We start from the raw sequence: 10,005 nt of genomic DNA on the forward strand, positions 1-10,005 counted from the left end.
GGGAAAATTTAAATCTTTGTCTCTTTTTTTCTTTATATGCCTATGTTATTTGTTTATCCCTTGTAATTGTAATTGGCAATTTGGTTGTGGGGTATTCTAGAGGACATATATTCCACAATACCTCCTTACTAAAAATAACTGAATTGTTTTCACTGTAACTTCCTGAAAACGGTAATTTTCCCATTTTTTAAAACATTTTTTGGTACTTTATCATTAAAAAAAAACATGACATTTTGATTTTCACTAAATGTAGCAATACTGATTGTTTCAGAAAATAGGTTTGGTAAGTGATTAGCTTTTTAAGTTTCTGCAGACAATTTGGTGGTGGATAACTAAATAGGCAACAGCTTGAAAGAGGCTGATCTATACAAGTATTTTTAAGCCACATGATAATAAATATACTGTGGATGTATGTGCACTGTGGACTGGTTACTCCAGTCATCTGTTTTCTAACTGCTTCTTGCAATTCAGGACTGTGGGGTAGCTGGAGCCTATCCTGGCAGGCAACAGCTGCAAGGCAGGGTACACCCTGGACAGGACGCCAATCTGTCTCAGAGTAGACAGACACAAACACAGGCATAGACATGCACACATTCACAACTGGGCCAATGTTACCAGAAGCCAGTTATCCTTCCACTATGTTTTTGGACATTGGGAGGAAACCGGAGCACAAGACGGAAACCCACACGAACTCTGGGAGAACATACTGTACAAAAAACAGGTAGGTAGGACCCCAGGACTAGAATTGTACCCTGGGCCCCAGTACTGTGAGACAGCAATGCTAACCAGTGGGCCACCATGCTACCCAGATGGACTATCTACTGTAATAAGCTACTGTATTTCTAACTATAATCATTAATGAAATATGGCACAGATAACGTTTTCTGTGGAAAAAGCAACTTGGTTACTTTTCTGTATTTCTTTACAAAGGTTTTCTGCATTGGTTCACACAGTTTCAGTGAGTGCTGAAGAGGTCTGAACTGTCTGATACTCACTCTGACAATACCAAGATTTCTAGTTACTATACATCATAGTTAGAAGAATATAAGGGCTAGGGCTTAATTATCAGATTAATTTTTTGTTTAGGTTTGCAAATAAGGTTACAGAGGGTTTATCCATTACACAATTCAGACATCAGCCTGGTAGTGGAGTTAAGATTGGGGTTAAAGCTACGCATAAATTAATAATAGGGTTTAATTAAGTCTCAGGGCTATTTTTTCTGTTATAAATGTTCACAATTTCACTCGCCAAAATAATGACTCACTTGGTGATTCGGCAGTTACAGTAGTTACATTAACATTTTGAAATGCTAACCTAACAAAATGCATGATCAGACTAAGGGGCACAAAATCAAGTGATATGCAGGTTATATACAGTATCATTAATGTAATATATTCATTGGTAGGATCGTCATTTACGCCATGCATGTCAGGTTAACATAGAGTAGTCAACCATGATGGTAACCTAATTATCTTTAAAACTCGGTGAGTAAAAGTCAGTAGATATGAAAAATAAACAAAATCTATATTTCTGCATCAATTACCATAGAACATGATTACCATCATAATTATGATATCTATTTACTTTTAACTATCCATATGAAGTTGAAGTTACATCTGACTTCAATTATGAATGGAAAATTAAAGTAAAGTACTGTAATGCATACGGAGGACATTACAGGTTGTGCGAGTCGGTTTACCAGCGTGGTGACGTCAACACCCTTCCCTGTGAATAGCAGGAACCTCAGCCGCCGGGCTGACAGGAGATTTCCCTGTTGAGTGATGCCGGAGGCCCGCGTTCAAGTCCCCAGCGTTGGGGGGCCGACCTGAGGCGGCAGCGGCGAGGGCACATACCCACGTGAACCTGAAAGCACTACATTGGTGTCAGAGCGGGATGAGCCCTTTGCTGAGGACAGCGAATTAAGTGGGGGAGATGTAATGCATATGGCCGACATTACAGGTTGTGCGAGTTGGCTTACCAGCGTAGTGATGTCACCACCCTTCCGGCCTGAGGGGAGATCTCCCTTTAGCTCAGCTGGCTGGGTCCCTGTTGAGTGATGCTGGAGGCCTGAGTTAGAGTCCCAAGTGGTGGGGGGCCAACCTGAGGAGGCAGCAGCGAGGGCGCATACCCACATGAACCCGAGAGCACTACAGTATGTTTTTAAGACATTTAATATTATTCCATTCTGCTTCATTAAATACAGTAGACGTCTTTGTAGAAGTCAAACAGTTCTTCAGTGGTTTTCAGGCTAACTTCATACACCTGTTCCGTTACAGTCAAGACTAGCACATGTGAGACCATTAAAAAGAGCCCACAACCACATCAGCTGTTTGCTGTTTTGCAAGGAAACTGCAAAAACAGTGGCAAGAAACACTTTCTGTGGAAGATATATAAATATAAAGTATAGACATTTTACAACATCTTAAAGCAACACGTGTGTTCAAGCTTAGGTAATATTATATAGATTCCCCAAATGAATGCAGAAAGTAAGAATGCTCTATTGACATTGTTAATTTATTCTGAACTCTGTGTGCACTCCTGTGTACATCACTTTTTGTAAATTAGAACCCTTTAGATTGAAACACTACCAATCAATATGTCCTGCATAAAATATGATGTGTAACATTTTCTTAACTTTTCAACTAATGTATAGTGCAAAATTTCAGCACCCATGTTCCAAAAAAACAATGGAAAAGAGCCCTATGTCTGATGTAATTCTGTTACTCAAAACACACAAAAAAATTAGTTTTTAAAATTCATTAAATTAAGCATGTAATAAAAGCTTAGCTAAACTTTGCAGTTATCAAAGACTGCCAATATCCAGCTCTGGGCTATATGTCATGCTTTCTCCTGCAGATACGCTGTCGAATGTTCTAACATTACTATAGCAACCTACAAAAACTGAGCACAGGAAGTCTGTTCCACCTGTGTTTAATATATTATCATGCCTGTCTCTCTAGGAACAGACTGTTTAAGACCTACATTGGCAGTAGATTTGGGCTGTGTTTTAGAGCTTTGCTCGAGCTTCAGAGTCTCAGTCTCCAGCCTTGCGTTCAGTGTTTTGTGTACTAGATTCTCAACCAGTCCAAACTTGCCTTTGGGATTTCCCTGGAACTTCACTTCAGTGTCCACTCGGCTACAGATTTTGCTTCTCTCTCAACTACGTTTTGGACTTTGTTTGCCTGCTTTTTATCACCCCTCCAGCCTATTTCCCTTGTCCTGCTCTTGAGTTCTCCTCACAACCCTAAATTGCTGCTCACATTCAGTTCCAAGCCTCAGAATTACAATACAATAATCTCAAGCCTTTTTTATGTAAATATGCTGTGGAATATTTGTACGAACTTCCAAAACTACGAGCTTTTTAAAAGATGAGAATGATTCCCCCTTCCCTTAACCAGTCAATAGTTAGTCATTGGTATATCACAGCAAGGTCATATGTCCATTAAAGGTATAAAAATATTGACAAATTTTAAGTTATTATGCTACATGAAAAAAAACCTGATCAGACTGCTGTCAGATAATACCTTAGCTTGTCAAAACACACAAGCAGGGCAGATGGAGAGACATGTCAAGAGACATGTCAAGATGTAAAAAATGAGCCTGAGTAGATTATTGGCTAAAATGCTCTTCATTCGATTTCTTCTCTGACCCTTGTAACACTAGAAACGATGTCAGCAAATGAAATGACCTAAAAAAGATCAAAATGTGACGGCTTGTGGCCTCATAACACCTGCCATCTGAGACCCATATTAACGAAAAAAATTATGTTTCTGAACATCAATCTATCTAATATAAAAAAGGAAAAAACGTCAAAATAATCTAGTAAATCTATCAATCGAAAGAAGAAATAAATACATAAATTTAGTTTTGGAGACTTCTTCGGGTGTGAAAGCTACACAGCCAAAACATTGTCCTTTCATTTCCTACTTTATACTTCTTATTTTTCTGCATGGAATTAACCTTCCCCTTCCTACCTTAAAGGTAATGTGATTTACATTAGCAAAAGTTTAATCTCAGCTGCATAATATCTCACTACATAGACTTTATTGCATTTGCTGCTGGGTTTGTTCTTCTAATGTACCAGTAGTCCTTCCCGACGAGCCAAAAATTGAATCACAAGCAGAGACAAAATATGAAAATAACAAACTCAGCAATGAATACAATAAAGACTGTAACAGAAGACAGATTGCAGGTTATGATATATATATAAATGAAGTATTTTGCATTCTAGCTCCAATATCTTATCAGGTTAGATAAGGCCTTGTTTTCTGGGGAATTAAGCAAAAGAGCAGAACTGGAAACTACAAATAATGTGTACATAAACAACAGATATTAAATTATTATTTTGTCATTTTAAATGTATTCTGTATATATAACTGTAATATATACATATTAATTAAGGAGTAGTTAATAATTAATTAAGGTAATAATTAAGGATGTGCATGTGGTATGACTGTGCTACAAGCAATAAAGCAAACCATATTACTGCACTTGTATACAGTGGTTACAATATTGTTTTAAATGTAAAAATATGAATAGATTTAGGGATTTTTATTAAAATGTTTATAAATTTAATTTAATGTTACATTTTAATTTAGTACTCCAGAAATACAATTTGTCTGCCAGTCTGACATCAGATATCTAGAATACATAATGTTGAGAAACATTTTTAAGTGCTTCTTTAAAGTTAAAAAAATAATAATTCCTTTCACTTACTGTATAGAGCACTTTTCTGGACACTCCACTCAAAGCGCTTTACAGGTAGTGGGGACTCCCTTCCACCACCACCAATGTGCAGCATCCACCTGGATGATGCAACGGCAGCCATAGTGCACCACTACACTTACCACTCATCAGTTATCAGTGGGGAGGAGAGCAGAGTAATGAACCCAGTTCATAGATGGGGATTATTAGGAGGCCATGATTGGTAAGGGCCAATGGGAAATTTGGCCAGGATGGCGGGGTTACACCCCAATGCTTTTCGAGAAATGTCCTGGGATTTTTAATGACACAGAGAGTCAGGACCTCAGTTTTACATCTCATCCGAAGGATGATGCCTTTTTACAGTATAGTGTCCCCGTCACTATACTGGGACATTAGGACCCACATAGTCCACATGGTGAGCACCCCCTGCTGGCCCCACTAACACCTCTTCCAGCAGCAACCTTAGTTTTTCCCAGGAGGTCTCCCATCCAGGTACAGACCAGGCTCACACCTGCCTAGCTTCAGTGATTTTCCAGATGGCTGCTGGCTATTGTAGAGGTGCCGAACTCCAGTCCTCAAAGGCTCCTGTCCAGCAGATTGTATAGCTCTCTTCAATAAAATCTCCTTCTTCTTAAGAACAAGGAAAAGCTTCAGCTTCTACACAGCAAGAAAATAATAAGTTCACTTAGGTCATTAAGGGCTCAGGTGAAAAGAAAACCAGAAACATTCTGTGCACCTGTTATGCTGACATATTTTATGTTATCGTAAGCTTTGTTTTGTATTTATTTTATTTCCTGAGTTTTAGTGCTATTCTTATGAACAATGTTGGATAAAGCCTTATTTATTACAATGGTACAGTATGTATTCAGGGGACTATCACTTTTTAAACCCATTAATATCCATTCAAGCAGGCATGGTTAGCAATACCTCACTAATTCCTAAATAATATCAATATGTTTGCTTTGTTTTAAACAATGATCTGCTCCAAATTGTCCAAATTGCATATATTACAATTGCATGATCTATGTATTTAATTCAGGGATCTGCAACCCTGTTACTGAAAAGTTTTGTAGTTTTGCAGATCACTCCTGAATCACCAGTTTCTAAAGATGAGGAACAGTTCCACAGTAGAAGTCCCATCTAAATCGCACTGTAATTTGTATTACAGATACCAAAAGCTATCTGCTTCCTAATTTACACATAATTCAACAATCATATAGTGTGTTTTCCTTGTTAGAATTTGTATTAGCCAGAAAAGTGTGAAGGAGAGGTGGCTTACTTTAATAAATCCATTCATTCCAGTAATGCATTCATGACTTTAGAGTTATCAAGCCTGTCCTGTTTAATCTAAAGCAAGTGAATTATTAATATCCTAACTCTGCCATGATCTCAGACAGGAAGTTTAATATCCTAGCAAATTCAACCTCTAAATAATTTCATAAAAATAAATACAAGAAACTGTGTCGGTCTGGGGAGTCTTTGCCAGGCAATTTATTCTAATTCCTCTTTCTATAAAAATGAACGAAATTCCATGGAAACACATTGCAGTAGTTGCAGCTTCTTTGTTGTTTGGACCACTAGAAAGTCTTTAAAATAAGAAATTTGGAAGCATTTTTCTATTAGACTACACATAGTCAAGTACTTCAACCCAGAGTTTTGCTATGGCATGCACCATGTTCAAGAACTTTCAAAATTACTTTATAGTGGGTTTGCTTTTAGCATTGGTTGCATCAATACATTTTGTAAATATTTCATCTCTCTCATATCTCATTTTTGTGGTGCGTCTTGGAGTTCATTGTCTGCCTGCATGCTGTGAAGTGGCCTATCCAGCACCTGAATCGTGGTTAAATGGAACAGTCATGGTAGGAGATTTTTTTTCTGGTACTATAGTTTGCTGGCTTAGTTCACTGTTTGTTTCCCTGCTTTTGTGCCACATACTGTACTAAAATAATGTTGTATTTTTGGAATTTGGCAAAGACAGCCATGTTAGCACAGGGTCTCTGGTTGCAGTTTCTTCACCTGACGTTTGGCACAGAGACACGCTGGGGGTCAGGTAATTATATCTTTAGGAGTGATGGCAGGAACCGTGAGGTTTCCAAGGTGATGAAGGGACACTCTAAACTTTGTGTGTTTGCACCAAAACTGACTTACAGCCCAAAAAAATTGTCATGTGCTCCTTTTTACTCTATTTTAATTTAGCAGTTTGGTTTGGGAATAGCCCTTCCTGTACATTTAAAGAGGCATTAAAATTTCCTTCCTCGTAAACCACGATATTGACCTCAATCACATATGCTACAATACTTCTAACTGTAACATTAGTGGTGTCTTGTCCAATCAAAATTCACTAGTTTTATCACCATTATTAATCAAGGCTGTGTCAGCTATCTCATCAACACTGCACCATGTGCTCTCTAAACATAAGCTCTCTTTGGTTAGGATCTCTGCTAGATAAGCTCTCTTTACTACCTAATCGTTAAATAACATGACTTTGATTCTCAGTTTATTTATGACCAGAAAGTGGATTACATTTGTCTAAAACATGCTACCTACCAAATGACACAAAAGGATCTCTGTTTCTGCTGAAAGTTCTGATTTACCATTCACCTAAACATTAAACTAGGTTTCATAGCTACAAATGTGGCTATGACTAACCTATGCAAGTATTTTACTTCTTGAAGATTTCTGTATACAGTACATATGGATTGCCTTACCCATTTGGCTACTGCCAATTTCTTAGGTACTTTGGATTGTTTCAGCATTATGCAACATGTCAATTTCCCAACACGTAACACATGTTGCCATCTTTTATTTTGGGTTTTACTGCAAAGCTGGTGACAGTTTTATGTGCAGGATCAAATCTGATACTACTACTCTGATTTCTGCATTTTAAAGGTTTCTGTCTGATATTATGCGGATACAGCAGAGGTTTCTGGTTACATTTTGCCAAGACTGGGGTTATGGTCACAGTCTCCCAACATCAGTTTTGCAAGCATGGTGATTTTTGTATTTTTAGATGCTGGAAAAAACACTTGATGGAGTTTAGAAGATGTGGTGTTACTTTTGACTTTGTGTTGTCATTTGAAGCATTTCTTAGGAATGTCACAAGTACACATGCATAAAATCGCTCTAAATGTTGGTTGCTAAAATATTTATATATGAGTTTATATAATCACAGGCTACTGTAATGCCTTTATTAAACTTCATGGTTCATGCACTAATGAAAGGTATTCAGCAAATTTGTCTTCTGTAAATTACCTTGGTTCCCTGTGAAATTTAAAGTGGACTCAAAATTCTCTGCCCTTCATTTAAGGCACTCATTGAATAATTGCCTAGTCTAGCTCCGGATTGTCCCAAAGTCTTATTGATATTTGACACTATTTTTTAAATTAAAGAGTATTTTTAAATATGTAACTTTCAATGCGCAATTTATTCTAAATTATTGCTTTTACAAAGTGCCTTTGATGTACTGTTGTGTGTGCTATCATCTAGCTCTGTAAGCTTCCTGAAAAGTACTCATAAATAAAATTTGATTGTGATTGCTCTTGTTGTAGACTTTCTGAACATGTTTTCCACAATGAATACTGTACAAATACAAACTTAGCACAAGACCAGTCTTTTGTCACAGTCAGCTCTGTGAAGGTGCCTCCCTTTCGGTAAATAACAGGCTACTGAATCATACGTTCATCCAAAGAAATTAACATTTGCATGTGTTTAGACTGCTGGGTAATTTAGTAATGTGGGTGAAGAAGGATACAACAGTAGTATCTCACCTGGGATATGAACTCACAACTTTTCAGTTACAAGTCCAGAACCACGTCTCCACACTGCTGTTTACTGAAGCAAAGCTCAAGCACAAGATCCAAGCTTGCTAACCTGCAGCTTTTATGCTTTAGTGTTATGCTTACTAAACAGAAAGATGGTACTTTTTGGTTTTGTATGAATTACAGTGATCTGATTGGGTCACTCATACCTGCTGCCAAGGCACTTTTTGGCTTAATTTCATCTTCATCTTTTTCAACTTTAAAGAGTTTATACTGGCAAGTGAGTCTTGCATTGGAGGCCTACTCAAAAACGTCCTTCTCCATAGGATCAGCATTGTGGCTGCTCCAAATAATTCCTTACAGATTTTGTGACGTAGCAGCAATTTTCAAGAAACGGAAATGTTTTTAGTTCAGTATCATTGTCCGTAGGCAGCTGTTCCTGGACAACCTTAAGGTGCAGTTATAATTAATAATAATAATTGCTTATACTTATATAGCGCTTTTCTGGACACTCCACTCAAAGCACTTTACAGGTAATGGGGACTCCCCTCCACCATCACCAATGTGCAGCATCCACCTGGATGATGCAACAGCAGCCATAGTGCACCAGAACGCTCACCAGCGATCAGTGGGGAGGAGAGCAGAGTAATGAAGCCAATTTATAGTGGGGGATTGTTAGGAGGCCATGATTGATAAAGGCCGATGGGAGATTTGGCCAGGACGCCGGGGTTACACCCCTACTCTTTTCGAGAAGCACCCTGGGATTTTTAATGACCACAGAGAGTCAGGACCTCGGTTTTACGTCTCATCCGAAGGACAGCACCTGTTTACAGTATAGTGTCCCCGTCACTACACTGGGGCATTAGGACCCTCATGAGCCACAGTGTGAGCGCCCCATGCTGGCCCCACTAACACCTCTTCCAGCAGCAACCTTAGTTTCTCCCAGGTCTCCCATCCAGGTACTGACCAGGCTCACACCTGCTTAGCTTCAGTGGGTTGCCAGTTGTGAGTTGCAGGGTGATATGGCTGCTGGAATTAATTTGGCCATGTCAGCCCATGCCTGGAAGTCTTATACAATAAAGTGGTGGGCCTCAAATTGTACCTCAAGAAGAGTCACCTTCTTCAGCAAGAGACTATATTTCTAAGGCACGTACTGTAGTAGAGGCGAGGAAGAACCCCCCTCATGGTAGGGATGCGGTGCTGCACTGGAACAGATCTTTAGAACATGATTCACATAGTGCTCTGACAAGACTTGCTGGCTACGTACCAGGAGCAAGGACACTTGAGCTTCCCCAGTTGCAGTGGAAACATGAAGAAGTAACAGGCTTCAATACAAATAAAGCCATTTACCCTTAACACACATCCAATTAAAGGACAAATTAAGAACAGGCCTCAGACAGAAACAGAACTGGTACTGACCAAGACCAGTTCCAAAGGGACATATGTATATATAAAATTTAAGTATTAGAATTAGGATTAACTGTGTATTTGGGGGCGGCACCTGCAGTGCTGAGGCTCTGGGTACAATTCTGGGCCTGGG

This window comes from Atractosteus spatula, chromosome 3 (genome assembly GCF_055471065.1).
Source record: "Atractosteus spatula isolate fAtrSpa1 chromosome 3, fAtrSpa1.hap1, whole genome shotgun sequence".
NCBI classification, from domain to species: domain Eukaryota; kingdom Metazoa; phylum Chordata; class Actinopteri; order Semionotiformes; family Lepisosteidae; genus Atractosteus; species Atractosteus spatula.